Source organism: Rhodnius prolixus, unplaced genomic scaffold, assembly GCF_049639745.1.
Source record: "Rhodnius prolixus isolate KJV_2025 unplaced genomic scaffold, Rpr scaffold_5, whole genome shotgun sequence".
Lineage (NCBI taxonomy): Eukaryota > Metazoa > Arthropoda > Insecta > Hemiptera > Reduviidae > Rhodnius > Rhodnius prolixus.
The window spans coordinates 24,839,929-24,856,695 of NW_027411624.1; the positions used below are offsets into that span (position 1 = coordinate 24,839,929).

A 16,767-nucleotide genomic window follows, 5' to 3' on the forward strand; every position below is an offset into this window, starting at 1 on the left:
AAGTAGCTTACTCTTGAAAGTAATATCAGTAAATAATAGCGTCATTGATTTTATTCGCTGTAGCACTCATATATTTTTATGTTGTTGATCATCACAGTTCATCCATAATCTTAAAAACAGATTTTTTTATCAATTTGATACAAATATTCGATATCAATTCCAACTGCATTGCAGATCTTACCACATTTTTGATAGGTAATTAGGAATACGAGGGTCGTTTGAAAAGTCCGTGCAAAAATAAAAACTACTTAATTTTTTGGGGTAAACCTTATTTATTTTTCAACATAGTCTCCTTTTAGGCTTATTCACTTCGCCCAACGCTGCTCTAGTTTGTTGATCCCTTCCGAATAATAGGATTTGTCCAAGTCTGAAAAATAGCCATTCGTTTCTGCAATCACCTCCTCGTTTGAATAAAAATTTTTTGCCGCCAGCCATTTCTTCATATTGGGGAACAAATAGTAGTCCGAGGGAGCCAAGTCTGGAGAATAGGGGGGATGTGAAACGAGTTGGAACCCTATTTCCATTAATTTTGCGACCACAACTGCTGAGGTGTGAGCTGGTGCGATGTCGTGATGGAAAAGGACTTTTTTGTGGGCCAATCGTGGGCGTTTTTCTTGCAGCTCGGTTTTCAAACGGTCCAATAACGATGAATAATATGCACCTGTAATAGTTTTACCCTTTTCCAGATAGTCGATGAGGATTATTCCTTGCGAATCCCAAAAGACAGTCGCCATAATCTTTCCGGCCGAAGGAACGGTCTTCGCCTTTTTTTGGCGCAGATTCCCCCTTGGTAACCCATTGTTTAGATTGTTCTTTGGTCTCAGGAGTGTAGTGATGTATCCATGTTTCATCCACAGTGACGAAACGACGCTTAAAGTCCTGCGGATTCTTCTGGAACAGCTGCAAACCGTCCTTGCAACACTTCACACGATTTCGTTTTTGGTCAAGCGTGAGCAATCGCGGCACCCAACTTGCGGATAGCTTTGTCGTGTCCAAATGTTGATGCAAAATATTATGTACCCGTTCATTCCAGATGCCCACAGCACTAGCAATCTCACGCACCTTCACTCTTCTGTCATCCATCACCATATCATGGATTTTATCAATGATTTCTGGAGTAGTAACCTCAACAGGGCGTCCAGAACGTTCAGCGTCACTTGTGCCTATATGGCCACTCCGAAAGTTTCGAAACCACTTATAAACTGTTCTAATCGAAGGTGCAGAGTCACCATAATGTTTATCAAGCTTCTCTTTAGTCTCCTGAGGCGTTTTGCCTTTCATAAAGTAGTGTTTAATCAACACACGAAATTCTTTTTCGTCCATTTTTTGAAAATCACTCGACTTCCTCGATTCAAACGAATGCCAAACACAAAGAAATAGACCGATCTGGCTGAAACTTGGTGTGTGTTCTTCCAAGAGATGCTACTAACTAAACATAACCTCGATACGCGCCAGTGGTGCTATCTCTCTGACTTTGCACGGACTTTTCAAACGACTCTCGTATATGTGTATTACATTTTTTTGTAACAATTAGGAATTGTCTTTAACTTAATTCTTAATCTATTTGCTAGTTTGTATCCAATATGCATTACATCCTGATTAAAATGAAGCAACATATTTTTCAAACAATGGCAAACTTGAAATAAAAAATTAATTCAAATGAGAGACACCTTTTATTAGTGTTGTTGATTTTTGACTTTACCCTGCTGCTGATAAATTGAAAAGTTACCAGTGTTGATTCCGTAATAAATAACTAGTCTATTAAATGTAGAAATACTTTTTTTTCGAAAGGCAACCAAGAGCTTTGCACCCTAGAACTAGGTTGTTCAACTGGAGTTTGATGTCATTTAAGGCAATCCTGTAACAAAACAGAAGAATGATTTAAAATGAAAAATATGTATGAGCAAGTAATGTATAACCTCAAAAAAAAAAATACATAAATAAGACATGCTTTAAATAAATAGGGATAGTCGTAACTCCTATAAGGATTAATATATTAGGGCACGTCATGTCTTCATGTTGGTAGCATTGCAAAAACTGCTTTCAGAATGAAATGCAAGGCGAAATTAATTAAATATAAAATGAATTCGAGCTTTGACAAAGATGTTGAAATGAATTTTTATTCTTTACAAAGTAATTGGGTTTATATTTAAGAATTGAAATATTACAAGCCAAATGAGGCTTATGATTGTTTCACCATTTAAACCATTGATAAGATTGCAAAAAACTAGGTATGGAGAGCAAATGATTGGTTTCTATTCTTGCAAATGGTGGAATGTTTTTTTTTCTTGGATTCTTTTCGCCTGCAGTTAAATCACAGCATGCATGCATTGATTTTTTAACAATGAAGATTTTTTAACAATTACTATTTTCCAGGATTGATAAAAAGCTGTACATAGGATGTTTTTCGTCAATTAGAGACGAGTGAAGAATGTTTTTGAATTCTTGGAAATGATACAGACAACGTAGATTCCCAAGCTGTCAGTAAACTTATGAAGAAGTGGCTAAAGAAAGGCCATTGTAAATACAAACAATTTTTAGCTTAAGATTGTATACTAGGTTTTACTTGTTGATTAATACAAAAAACTCACTATTGGAGTATGAACGATATAATTTTTTTCAGTATGATTTATGTTTTCTACATAAATTTTGTGTTTTCAGTTTAACACGAAACGTTACTACTAACACATTATATACCCTACCATCTCTGATGTTGGTACCTACATTAATGATTTGAAAAAGGTGGTAATTTAAAGAGAGTTGCTAGCTTCTCACCTTAAACAATCACTGGAGATCTAGTAGTATTAGATCATTATAAAAAGGGTACTGTTATAAACCACATGAGCTCAATAGTAAGCACTTTACAGAAAATACGCTCACACATGCAGCAGAGTTCAAATACCCTATTTATGAAGTGAAAAAGAAATGGAAATTACCCTAGCTTACTAAGTGCGTAGAGAATCTGTAAAATTGCAGGGAAACGAATAACAAGGGTGACCAGTTCTTAAACCAATGCATCTTTAATCATTTCATGAGCAATGAATTTTCGAAATGCTTTGTGATCTCGAAGCACTGTTGTATGTTTAAATGTTTAGTGCTTTTGAGTGACATTTATAAGTATATATATTATTTTTATTTATTTATGTTTTTAAGATGAAATTGGAACAAATTTCAGCTGCTGTTATAAGAAAAACAATATAAAAAAATATTTGTTTAAATACTTTTGTACAGACTATTTTTTTTTTTCAGCACAGTGTTGTAAACCTAATTAAAAAAAAAATGATTATGTCCATCTGTACTTGAAGGATATAAAACAAATTTAGTTCAGATCATATACTTTTTTTCAGTTTGACTCGATGTTAAAAGATAAAATGCTAAACATTTAATCCGATTTAAGAAAATTAGTTTCATATTGATGGCATGGATATTGGAATGCAGTGACAGTTCACAGAAATCTTGCAATTAAAAAAAGGCATTTAGAAGAGATGTTCAAGAAAAGCAATGCTGATTAGTCCTGAAAACAGAAACCGCTGATGCTGTGATTTAAAATTCTCAATTCAATTTATTTAATATCAATGAAAGTTAATTAATCTGGAATGGGTGTTATAATACTCCTTAAGACTTGTCATAGTAAGGGTGCAAGTCCTCTTCATCAATTAGAAGCTTCATCGGAAAGAAGAATCGAGATCTTTTAAGTGGCAGACAATAAGAAAATTGAAGAAAAACATCTATAATTACAAAGATTTGGAACAATAGTAAAAAAAATCAAAGTTACCGCGAGTTATTTAGTGCGTGGAATGGGCAAAGAGAATTTTGCAATGAAATTAATAATTTTCCCTTTTAATGTATTGTTCGTTCAACTTCATTTTTTTTTTTAATTTGCGAAAATCCTTCAAAAGAATCTTACTGTTCACATAATCAGTCCTTTTATTCTCAAGGAAATTTGGTCAAATGTATATGCAAAACAACGTAGTTGTTGCAAATACCCTTCAATACCAGTTCCTAGTAATATCAGAAGAACTGATAGCGAACCAAATTAGTGAACTAATTAGTAGATGTGGATTTATTCTTAAAGTTTATTAATAACATCAATGACTTAGATGCAACACTGTTGTATTACTGTAACTGAAATAATATTTTAATGTTTATTAAGCAAATTTGTGATTTTTTTAAAAGTTATTTTCTAACAGCTAAGTATTACAGTCAGGTTCTGAAATATCATTGCTTCTTATTAAAGGTAAAAACCATCCAAGACAGCAACTTCCTGAATACTAATGATTACTAGATCTCAGCTACTTAAAACTTGAATTTTAATTCAACTTTCTTAGAAATATGTTTACAACATCTGAATAAAAATATATATATATATATACGTAGAGGGGGAACTACCTGTGAATTGGTCTTTGAATACTTATAACAGCGACTCATTAGATCTAAATATTTACTTATTCAGCAGCATTATAAATAAATTATTTCATTTCAAAAGAAATTCCGCATTAATAATTAAATTTAAGAAATAAGTTCACAAAGAAAATTATATTGTTTACAAACGAGTGACTGACTCAGCAGTTTTCCTATTGATAGATTTAATTATTAAAACTGGACTCTTCAAAAATACTAACAAATTTTATATTTATTCTGTATAATTGCATTAATTATATTATGTAGAAGCAGTGTCTGTGATTCATAACTCATTTTTAGAGTACTCTAAAGATATAAAATGGATTATTAAAATCCAGAATGTCTCTTCTACTTATTTATAAAACCGAACTTTACAGTTTTTTTTAAAAGCAATGTATCCAAGGGTTTTTTTGTTTTTCCATTGCCAATGTACCATTGGACGGAACTTGCCAGGTTTAACCTCATATTCAACCCTTACATATCGTTTACTCTACACAAGAAAATCACTTTCTTACTCAAAACTATATTTTAACAAGGATTCACTCATTCTTAAATAATTCACTCAATTTCTGTATATTATTATCTACATTTTCAATAAATTAATTTTTCATAACAAATTTATCACTCAATAACACAATGAGTTTTTGGTCATTAACAAGACTCCTTCTTCTTAGAGTATCCGGAATATTGAATTCAGTTCAATAAATCCATCTACTGAGCACTCTCGTAAAATTTTGAACATTTAGAAGTGCTTTACGTGCTCTACTGGTTGGAGAATTCTCTTTGCCATAAAAAACAATGCTTAACTGAATGTAGCCAATCTTCAGACAAAGTACGACTATTGTTCCCGGGAGTTACGCCACCAAAAAAAAACTTCTAAGCTCTAGTGACTGTTTTAATGTTTGTTTTTGATGACCAATTGTTTTGCCAAGTGATACTTGTGCCTTACATGTACCAGCCAAATAGAAGCCTCCCTTGCTGAAAGGATAGCATCATTACAAGAATCCCTGAATGCCTTTGCTCTAAATATTTAATTTGAGTCCCTGAATTATGTCTTCTTAAATTAGTTTCACCAGGATAGAAGTATTAAGTATAGCCGTATTTATTTATTTTTGTAGAACGCGTCAACTGGGGCGAAAGTGGTCAAAAGCGTGGCTTTGTGAATGGGGGACCTCAAGATCGAATCCCGCGTATTCTTCCGCGATCCCATTTTGAGAAGTTTTTAATTCTTCCTTCTGAGTAGAAAAACTTGAGCTAATCCGAAAAATTCGTTCACATTTTTTAAATTTGTTACAGATGTTATTAAAAATTTCTGTAATTTTCAGCATTTTAATCACAACAGTTCAGGGGCAATAACTTATAATAATGAAATATTTAAATAAAATTTCAATTGTTACTAATTAAAAAAACTTCATTTATTGTTGAGGGTATTAAGTTTGAGTTCTCCTCAATAAATGATTTGATAATTTAACATTTTGATTTTTAGAGTGTCCTCTAAAAAAAAATAATGAAAAAATTAATGTTTCCCATTTACATAAAAATCCAAAGTAGATAATAAATAAGTTAAATATGCTCGCCATGGTTTTTCTATAATGAAATTTAGGGTGCTGCACAATGTAATTGCGCTTCCCTAAAGATTTTTAATCGTTTTTGAGTGTTCATTATTTTAGAAAAATAGGCATGTATACTTTTAAGACCTGTTACCACCAGAATTGAGTTGTATTTTTGTTGCAATTCCATTTTTTGCTAACACATTTTTGCCGGTTGCCTTCAATATAATTTTGACTGTTTAAAACCCTTAGCTGAAAAGAAAAAGAAAAACAACTCCCATAATGCTTATTTCTCGTAAGAGCTCTATCATTTTTCCTAGAGATTCTTAGCTAGGACTTTCGGAGAATGACGTTGACAGTACAGTTGCCAATTTATGAATACATTGGATTGTGCAATAATTTATTTTTTATTATCTTATTTTATGAAAACCTCAAAGATGTTGGGAAATTTCCACTAAAACTAACGTAGAGTGGAAAAGGAGACTTGTTTAAAGATAAGATTGTTTGTAAAACTTTATTTTAGACCAAAAGGGATGTAATAAATAAGTATGAAGGAATTGCCAGTAAAAAATATATTTATTTCAATATTTCTTTAAAACTTTAAAGTCTCAAAAAGTGAAGATATACGCTCGGATGGTATTTATTTGCAAAGAGGATTTGCATTTTCCCAACATTTTACTGGCCACCCAGTACACCCTGCACATAGGCCACACTTGCAGCTTGTGCCATCAGCGCAACTTCGTTGTCGCTCCATTAACCAGTAGCCTCTACACCTTTCACCGGGTCCTTTTTTACATTCCAGACGGCCGCAGCTGTTTGTGTAATTACCGTATACACAATATCTTGGTAAATTGTCGTTACAGTTTTCACCGAAACATGGTGTACAAGAATGTGCCAGCTCGAACAAGACTGTGGCCATGAGGACTGCTACCAGCGATGTTGTCATCTTCCTGCTGCTGGCAAATTGATACCATCTACTGGTCTTCTGGTGCTTTTATAATGCTAGCCCTGTCCCTCCTAGGGTTTAAACGATAACAAAATACAAAAAAAAAAAACAGAAGAAATTATAATCCACCCACATTCTGGAGCTTTTTTTTCACGTATATGACGGAGTCTATTTTTAGTCTACTGATTAACATGTCAATCTTGTATCATAGAACATGTCTCTTTTTCTGTTATTGCCGGGTCCGTTGACTATTATTGGATATTAATTATTTAATAGATTTACTGTAAGCAAATTAAAAAGATTTTTACTGTTATTGAAGTCAATAAATACTCAACTAAATTATATGTTTTTACACATTTGCAAATTTTTTCAAAAGTTCTCGTGGGAATACTCACTCACTTTTTCTCATTTTAAGTGAAAAAAATTCCCCTTAGAAATAGAATAACTTCTTCAGGCATCTTGGCGTCCCTGCGGCTATTCCAGCGGAATAGCACTCTCGTACTGAATAATAATCTTATTTAACACTACCAAACTTACTAGGACCTGCAGAGACTCAACTTAACCCCATCCAAGGTCTCAATGATCCCTGCCGAAAGACGAATGGCACAGAGGTGTAACAAACCTCAAGTCTCCAGACTGAAGGTGCAAGTTGCTTTTCCTGACTAACGTGGGCTTTCAGGGGTGTCACGTTCCCGAGAGAACCAATGTAGATCCGTGGTACCCTCTCTTGAGTAAGGTGGGGAATAGGCATTGGAAAGTTGGTAATTCAAATCTGCTGGCACTCCTCAGTTCATGGGACTTCGTTAAAAGGCCTAGAAGTTCGAAACCACATCATGATCGAGATGTAACTTTGTATGTCGAGATTTCCCTAACCAATCTTAAGAGGTTAGCAAGGTTAGGTTAGTTGCTTACTTACTCTAGAATCCTTACCTACACTAGAATTTGTGGATCCAACTTTGAAAAACGTCCGACGTCCCCTACTTAGTAAAAACTTCCATAGTGAGCCAGGTTCTCTACTTAAGGGGAGAGCCAATTGAGAAAAGTAGGGAAATGTTATAAGTTCACCTGTGAAAGTTTATTTATCCCTAACCTCCCCGCCATACAAATGCTTCACTGAAGAACTTGGATAGTTATCCAGCATTGGAATTTTCTTCAGAATATTTAGGTAAACGATTTGTGGAGATTGGAGAGTAGGCATTAAATAATGATATCCATTTCTAATTTTATCCTAATCATAAAAACATCAAACAGTTTGTAACCGTCCATTGCACAGAAATGTAACCTTCCTAGAAAGCTTATTTCAACCTCTTTCCGAGAATTGCCTTAACACGAATTTTTCTAGAACAATTAAAAGGAATAAGTTTATAAATCTATGTGTATGTAATATATATATATATATACGAAGTTTAAAAAGTAAATCTTTTGAGTAAAGTGGTGCTTCAATTTAAAAGATTTCTTTCTAACTTTTTAACAAAATTTAATTTAATTTAAATTTAATCCCCATTAACGTACACAAGAAAACATTTTTTAAAAAATGGGACTCTACTACCTAAGAATATCTTTGATAGAATATTTCGGGAAAATTGAAGTTATAGAGATCAACATATACCTCGGATGCAGAAATCGTTGGGGTCGTTTTCAAAAAAATGACATGTTTTTTCCATTAAGTGGCACTTAACATATTTTTTAGAAATATAACTTTAATATTTTGAATAACTTTAATTAACTTGCAAATTATTCTTTCACATAGATAGGGCTGGTCCAATCTGAGTTGGCAGTAAAATTATTTTTAGCTAAAGGTCTAAAAATTAAGGTCACCATTTATCTGGACAGAATATTGCAATAACAAAAATTCCCCTGATAGCTCGTAGGTATCAGACCTCCCACTCGTGTTTTGGAATTTTGTAGGATTCAATATTGTACTTAATTTTTGTTAAAATGCTTTCCCAAGGAGAAGTTAAAGGATTTGGAATGCAAAAGGATTCAGAGCTGTTCTTAATTTATGTCGGAATGCTTTCACAGTTAAAGTATTTGGAATGTAAAAGGATTCAGTGTTCTTAATTTATGTCGGAATGCTTTTTCAAGAAAAAGTAATTTGCCAAAATTTAGTAACTGCATTGGAAACATTTTTTTTGTGTGTGTTTTGCTTGTCGAGATTTCTGTCATTTAGTGTTTGGTTTCTTCGATTTGAGAATTAAAATTTTTTTTTTGCTACATTTTGTCAATTAATGAGCGAGCGCACATATCATTAAATTTACTTATATTGTTTTATTTATAAAATGAAGAAATTATTTTAAAGTCTTAAGATCTCCTCTTATGTTCTGTATAAGTTTCTCATGGAATATAGTTCTATTTCAGCGTTTATCCAGGGTATAAAATTTAGATATAATTCAATATAAACAATGTCCCTGGAGATCCGAAGTGGGTTGTTAGTAACTGGAATAGTAAAATGAATAGCAAGGTTTCGTGGCTGAGCTCCTAAGAAGCAAAAGCGGGTAGTTGCTGACCTTGCCCCTGAAAGGATAGGCTAATTTTCAAACGAAATTTCCAATTAAGAGAAAAACGCCTCTCATAAGATGAAACAACTTCTACAGACAGGTTGAACTTAAACCATACTTGTAAAACAGAGATCTTATATCACCAACTACAGTTTTTAGATTGATAAGAGTAGATCAAGATAGAGCCGGAAAGCTTACCTTTGATTGAAAGAAGAAGCAAATCCTGCTCCAGATTCTGTTAATTGCCACTTAGTAATAGATGCTTTCCCTTTCACTTTTCCCAGCAGGTGACCGTTTAAAAGAGAAAGAGGAATCTGTTGTGACATCAAGGTATAATGTACTCATTTACAAATTAAGGGAATGGTGTTGAATAAGATGTAGAAAATTATCATTAAATTATCTGTGTTGAATTATCAACTCATTGAATTCGCACTGAGCACAAACTACGCCCATTATTTATTGTACATCGTCTAAAGAGGAATGTAAACAAAGTGAATGTAAGGATTTAATTGCTGAAACTGGCCTTTAAGGTTTCTATTCATAGATAGTTGATGATGCTCGGTGACAATAGAACACAATTTCTAGGGAGGATGAATTCTAATGCTTTTCTCTGTCCACTCACTCTTACAAAAGTAGGTTATGATACAGCATGTTAATTTAATTTTAGAATAAAAAACAATGAAATAAGGCAATAGCTATTTTTTTTTACGCATAAAATTGGTGTAATTTTTAAATAAATTGAAAATTAGCATTTGAAAAAGTAAAACTATTTATCAAAAGAAGCATACATCTCACAAATGGAAAATGAGAAGCGCTCGAAGATACCATATCATAGTTTCGCTGTGATATAATCAATTTAAGATTTGATTGCTGCAACTGTGCTTTAAGGTTTCTCTTCATAGATAGTTGATGATGATCGGTGACAAAAGAACACAATTTCTAGGCCTCGGGAGGATGAATTCTAATGCTTTTCTCTGTCCACTCATGCGCATTTCACATGCTCTGTCTTAGCTCACTCCCTTCTTGCGTTTCATTTGATGCATGCCGCACGTTACGTCTAGACGCTTCACACAAAAATGCAGCAAAAAGAGCACCATGAAAACAAAGCTTAGTGTTGTGAATCCTCTGAAGATAACTTTATTTTGTAATTGAAATTCGAATTCAATTTATTCACTTTAAATCTGTTGCTTTATCATTATATTAGTCAAAGAAAAATTTGTATTTCAAAACTTTACCTCGAAACAAGAATTGCTTGAATGAGGATCGCATTAAATGCAATACCAGCGAACGGAACAGGAAGATCCTGAAAAGCCAAAATAGTTAATATATCTTATTTATTGTCTTTAACTTTACGATTGTTAAAATCTAAGATATTATCCAGCACTGCTACCCTAATGTGTTCATCTCATTTATTGTTATTTATTCTTTAACATTGATTTTTATTGTGGGATCTAAAAAAATGAAAATAAGTAAATAGCTTCTCATTGCAGCAGTAGTAAACAAGTGAGCTAGAATAATGTGTGACAGAAGCATTTCAGGTGGAAATCAAAACTACACTAAACTAGTTGAATTAGTCTCTAATGAATCCAAAATAGCTCATAAATGAGAAAAACAGGCTTGCTATGGTGAATAAAATCACACAAAACAGTTATATTATAGTTTACTGTATGATAATGTAAATAAATATGTTTAGATTTTGTTCTGATTGTGAAGATTGAAGACTCATGGTCAGCACGGATTGACTTATTACTTTTGCAATTTTAAACTCTGGTTCATCAGAGTAGGTGTTGATATAATTTGGTGAAAAAAAAACGATTTTATCTAATTGCCAAATGTTTTTGTATGATCTATTTCTGTCCGACCTCTTCAGATTGTTCATATAGGTGAAGTTTAACCTTTAGGTTAGGGAGCATCCTTTGTTCGATTATCTTGCATTTTTTTCTGTTATCAGGTTTAGAATGTAGCGAATGCAATGTACTTGCAGTTTTTTTTTAAAGTTTTGATAATTGCTTTTGAGAGTTCATTTTTATGAGAAACAGAGTTCATACTTTTAAGACCTAGACCACCAGGATAGAATTTTTTTTTGCCCTGCCATTTGTTTCGCGAGTTGTTTTCGGCGCAATTTTCGCTATTTAGAACTCGTGGCTACAAAGAAAATGTCAACAATTTGGAAATAACGTAATTTTTATTTCTTTATTTATCAGATAGGAGCTTACTTTTTAGCTTCCTCGCCGGGACATTGGTACAATGTCTTAAGACAAAGACTATGTAGTTGGAAATTGATGAGTACTTAATTTTCTATTAATTTTATTAAGTACTTTATAATTTTACTTAAGTATTTTATTTTAATAAAGTTTAACGTTTTTCGGTTCAAACTTATGGACTTTTATATTAATCAAGAAAAGATTACCATTACCTTGAAGTTGTTGCGTGATTTCTACTAAATCTAACATAAAGAGAGGAAAAGGAGACTTGTTTAAAGATTAGATTTTTTGTAAAACTTTATTTTAGACCAAAAGGGATGTAATAAGTAAGTATGAAGGAATTGCCAGTAAAAAATATATTTATTTCAATATTTCTTTAAAACTTTAAAGTCTCAAAAAGTGAAGATATACGCTCGGATGGTATTTATTTGCAAAGAGGATTTGCATTTTCCCAACATTTTACTGGCCACTCAGTAGTACACCCTGCACATCGGCCACACTTGCACATTGTGCCATTAGCGCAACTTCGTTGACGTTCCATCACCCAGTAGCCTCCACACCTTTCACCGGGTCCTTTTTTACATTCCAGACGGCCGCAGCTGTTTGTGTAATTACCGTATACACAATATCTTGGAAAATTGTCGTTACAGTTTTCACCGAAACATGGTGTACAAGAATGTGCCAGCTCGAACAAGACTGTGGCCATGAGGACTGCTACCAGCGATGTTGTCATCTTCCTGCTGCTGGCAAATTGATACCATCTACTGGTCTTCTGGTGCTTTTATAATGCTAGCCCTGTCCCTCCTAGGGTTTAAACGATAACAAAATACAAAACAAAAAAAGAAGAAGAAATCATAATCCACCCACATTCTGGAGTCTTCTGTACAATGAACTTTTTTCATCTCTAATCTGGAGTCTATTTTTAATCTACTGATTAACATGTCAATCTTTTATTATTCATAATAGAAAATTTCTCTGGACTATTATTGCGGTCCTATTGGACTTTTATTAGATATTGTTTAATTAACGATTACTATAGATTACTTGAACCAAAATAGAAAAAAAATATCTACCCGTAAGTGGGTTATTATTTAATAAATTGATAATAATTTGATGGATGAGTTAAAAACACGGCTTAAATTACCGAATATGGTTCAGATTGACCTTTATGACTCTTTTCGAAACAGTTACTAAAGTTTATTGAAAATAATATTTTCTAATTTTTTTATGTTGATATGCTTACTAGTATTGTCTCTCCAAAAATAATTAATATTCAATTTAGGGCAAAACAAGCAATCTGTCTGTGAATTTCATTATTTATAGTAGTTTTTATCGTGACTGGGCATGAAGTTTGGATTGTAGAGAGCACACCTGTCGGTTTGAACGTATCCTATTGCGATGCAATTGCTTGTTAACAATTTGAGACCCTTGGCACTTGGAATTAAAGTTGATGATTCTAAAAATGACTTGTGGGGAAACCTTGGGCATTGTAAAGAGGCGAAATCTCTCTTACCAGAACTATAATAGATCGGTGCAAGCCTCTGTTGGCTGCAATGTATACAGAACAGGGCCCTCAACTAATAATGTGAGGATTACTAATGTACTAATTTAATCTAATTTCATGTTTAATGAAAATCAACTTATTTTATGGTTATCTATGCAGTGTTCACATCTCATTTTGGCACGACAATGATCCTCCGAGTGACGGAATCTGAGACAGTTCCTACATTGTCTTAAAGGGGGATGTATGCTTTCGCATGACATCTTACCCCCATATAATGCGAAAGGGACTGGCTGTCGAAAGTAACAATGCAGACTGGATTTTTTTAAATTATTTCCTTACCCCCATTTAGAGTTTTACGAGTAAGGCGTCTAATATTGATGATGGGTTTAACCGGTGCTACTAATTTCGATAATATTTCTTCTTCTTCTAAGTCTGTATCAACATCTCTAATAACCCCTGTACTATGAATTCTAAAATTAGGAATATAAGCTGAAATTTCCCTTTCTTTAAGGATATCCAGCTTAAGTAATTCGTTGGCTGCTTGGGACTATTAGTTACTATTTTCATCCGGTTTTTACCTGCAACTGCGATGTTCAATATATCATCTTTATACGTCATAGATGTCTTTAGTAGCCACTTTCCTATTGCCATATGATGGACCTTGCCCAGATTACCCTTATTGCCCTCTAAATTCACAATATAGGTACCTTTATCGCCTACTTTATATCCATTTTGTAGTGCCTTTTTAATGTATTCAGTTTTATATTTTAAGCTACCTGAGTTAGCCTCTTGTACATGAACTTTAGACTTACTGTATGAAATATTTTCCTCATTAGGGCGTTTATTTGCCTTTAGAGTACTTTGGTTTGTATTATTATCCTTTTCCTAAGTATTAGTACTTACCAATTCCATCGTGTTAGTAAGTAAGTTAGCATTATTATAATTGATTGATTGATTAGTGTTAGAAACATTTGGGTTAATGGTAGAATTACTAAAAGATGACTTATCTGAATTTACGCTGGTATTATCCAGGGGCCCATTTCGCTCCAATGAAACTTCTTAAGATTTATGGAGGAGAATGGCAATGTATTATGCTTGGAAAATAACCTTACACAAACACAAAATCCACAGCGCACTGACAATATCACTCACAACCAAGTTTCAACTTTGGTCCGCCCGCACTCAATCGCAGATTCATACAGTCTCAGAAATATATGTAGATAATAAATGTTTTTTTTTTTTTTTTCACTTTATTTGTGTATTTACAACTGCAACAATTGTTGCATCAAGTAAACATGATCTTACTGGTTCAGTTCACTTGTTATGACATGATTAGAGCAATCACCCACTGGTGAAACTCTTTCGCAATGATTTAGTCACAACAGATCTCTAGGCCATTTTCGCTTCAAGCGACGAGGAGGATTGTCGGGAAGGTGAGGAGAGGAGAGTTGTTGGACAAGAGGATTAGGATGGAGAGCTAGGAGGCTGTGAAAGTTACGGTAGCGAGACTTTATTAGGTTAGTGACAAAAGGGATGTGTAGGTCAGTGTGTATGGTAAGGTTAGAAATGTAATAAGGAGCATTCAGGATTTTCCTTAGGATTTTGGATTGTAATGTCTGTAGGCGTTTGGAGTTAGAGGGTTTGGTTGAGCCCCACACTTCTGCTCCGTATGTCCATAAATAAATGTTTTAAACTCAAAATTAGCACAAAACGATTAAAGTGATTTGAATTAATTATTAAATACTGAGAAAAAAATTGTCTGTGAATTCACTATTGCAGTGTAACCTTAGGGAGTAAATTTTAATAAAAGCAAACTTTTTTAAAAAGAACTTTTGGTTTACGGACTTTCCTCACTTAGAAATTCCAGGGAATGCTATTTGATATTATGCAGGGAACGTTAAATACGTTGTACTGAAGAGGCATTTTTAAAGAAAATCTTCACAAAGCAGTTTCCTGAGGGCTTTCCAAAACATTAATTTTCCTGGAGAACACCACGTTTGAATTTCCTTTGCATATACACTCGATGCAGACATACATGCGTGGATAATAGACCCTGCGCTTGGGTCTAGTTTTTTTTTAACCCTTGGTAAATAAAATTCTTCAGATAAGAATTATATCCTTCAGAAAGTGAATAGTTTTAAGATCAAGTGTCGTCTCAGCCGATATTTGTAAATATTATGACATTGTTATAATTAGAAAGAGAAATATTTTATAATAGTAGCGAAGTGATATCAAATATTAAATTTAAAAAAAAACAAAAAATTATCTTTTAAATTAAAATGATTATTTCAGAGTCATTTGTAAAAATTACAAGTGATAACCCAAATTGTTTTCTTTCATAAATTAACTTAAAAATAATGTAGAATTTAACGCATTCATAAGTACTAAAATATTATCTTACAACTATTGCATAGTCTCAACAGTCAGTCGGATGCCCTTATCTTCTAAGGCTATTTTCATACCAGTTCAGGCAGACTAAGCGGCGGCTAAAAGCGAGAAATTAGATATGAATTAATAATTCGATACGTTTAACTCGCTGAGGGTTGTAATCCACAAGTGGACATCAAAATCTTCTTTTTCGACTTTTTTGTTTTCTATGCAATGGAGACCAATAAGTTGTTTCAGTAAATTTGAGTTACTGGACTGTATCCTAAACTCCCAAAAGTGTAATGGTTAGCTCTGCTGCATATAAATATTAGTTTTGAACAATTTTTGTATTGCACCATATACAGGGAGTTCATTTTAAGACGGCGGTTGATCTGAGCAAAAAATGGTTAAGGATAAATTTGTTGCCCGTCACCTCTAGTTTCAGAATATGGGACTTGATTTTAGATTCTTGACCGCATTCGCGGCTGACGCGCTACCAAAAATGAGGGTTCGCAGTTGACCCCCATTTTCATATACACAGTTTTAAAGAGTATAAATGCACTTTACGCAGCTTGTGAAGCATGTACTGTGCCTTCAAAGGTGCCTCCTCAGATACAGAGAGCAGTTGATAACCTCCTGGCTAACCTGGCTTGCGAGCCAGAGGAGGGAGCTAGGGGAGTTACACACAAGATACGTAAACGTAAAGTGTATTATTTGATAAATTAAGAAATAAGTTTGATCCTTTAAATGAAAGATATTGATCACTTAAATATGTGACAGGAGGTTTCCAATGTTTTGGTAATTAAACGCAACTCTCCCTAAATTGCCAAATAATTATTAAACCTTCTTGTTTGTAACAGATGTAAAATTAATTTTTAGCCATTTTGTGTATGCTTGAGAACTTCTAAAGCTCTTAACATTTGATTTTTCTTGGAAAAAAAATCACTCGGAAAACTACTTATTTCCCGATATTAAGAAAAATACTTAACTTTACTGCCATGGCAATATTTTTAATAGAAAGGGGATGAAAAAATACATAAAAATGACCTATCGCGTGCTCTTCTTTCTCTTTGATAACAAGTTAAAAAATTGAAATATGATTAATAAATACCAGATTTTGAAATGTCCTAGCTCCTTTAATTTTGAAGATATCGAATAGCGGTTTCCGGTTTCTTTCATGACTTTTTATACTCTTTAAAACTGTGTATATGAAAATGGGGGTCAACTGCGAACCCTCATTTTTAGTCGCGCGTCAGCCGCGTATGCGGGCAGGAAACTAATATCAAGTCACATATTC

At 33.4% G+C, this 16,767-nt stretch overlaps 1 protein-coding gene across 7 annotated transcripts in view; it reads left to right on the plus strand.

Moving 5' to 3' along the window:
- Positions 1 to 16,767, plus strand: part of PH4alphaEFB (prolyl 4-hydroxylase subunit alpha-1) — a 118,408-nt gene that overhangs the window by 85,770 nt on the left and 15,871 nt on the right. The window lies entirely within an intron of this gene.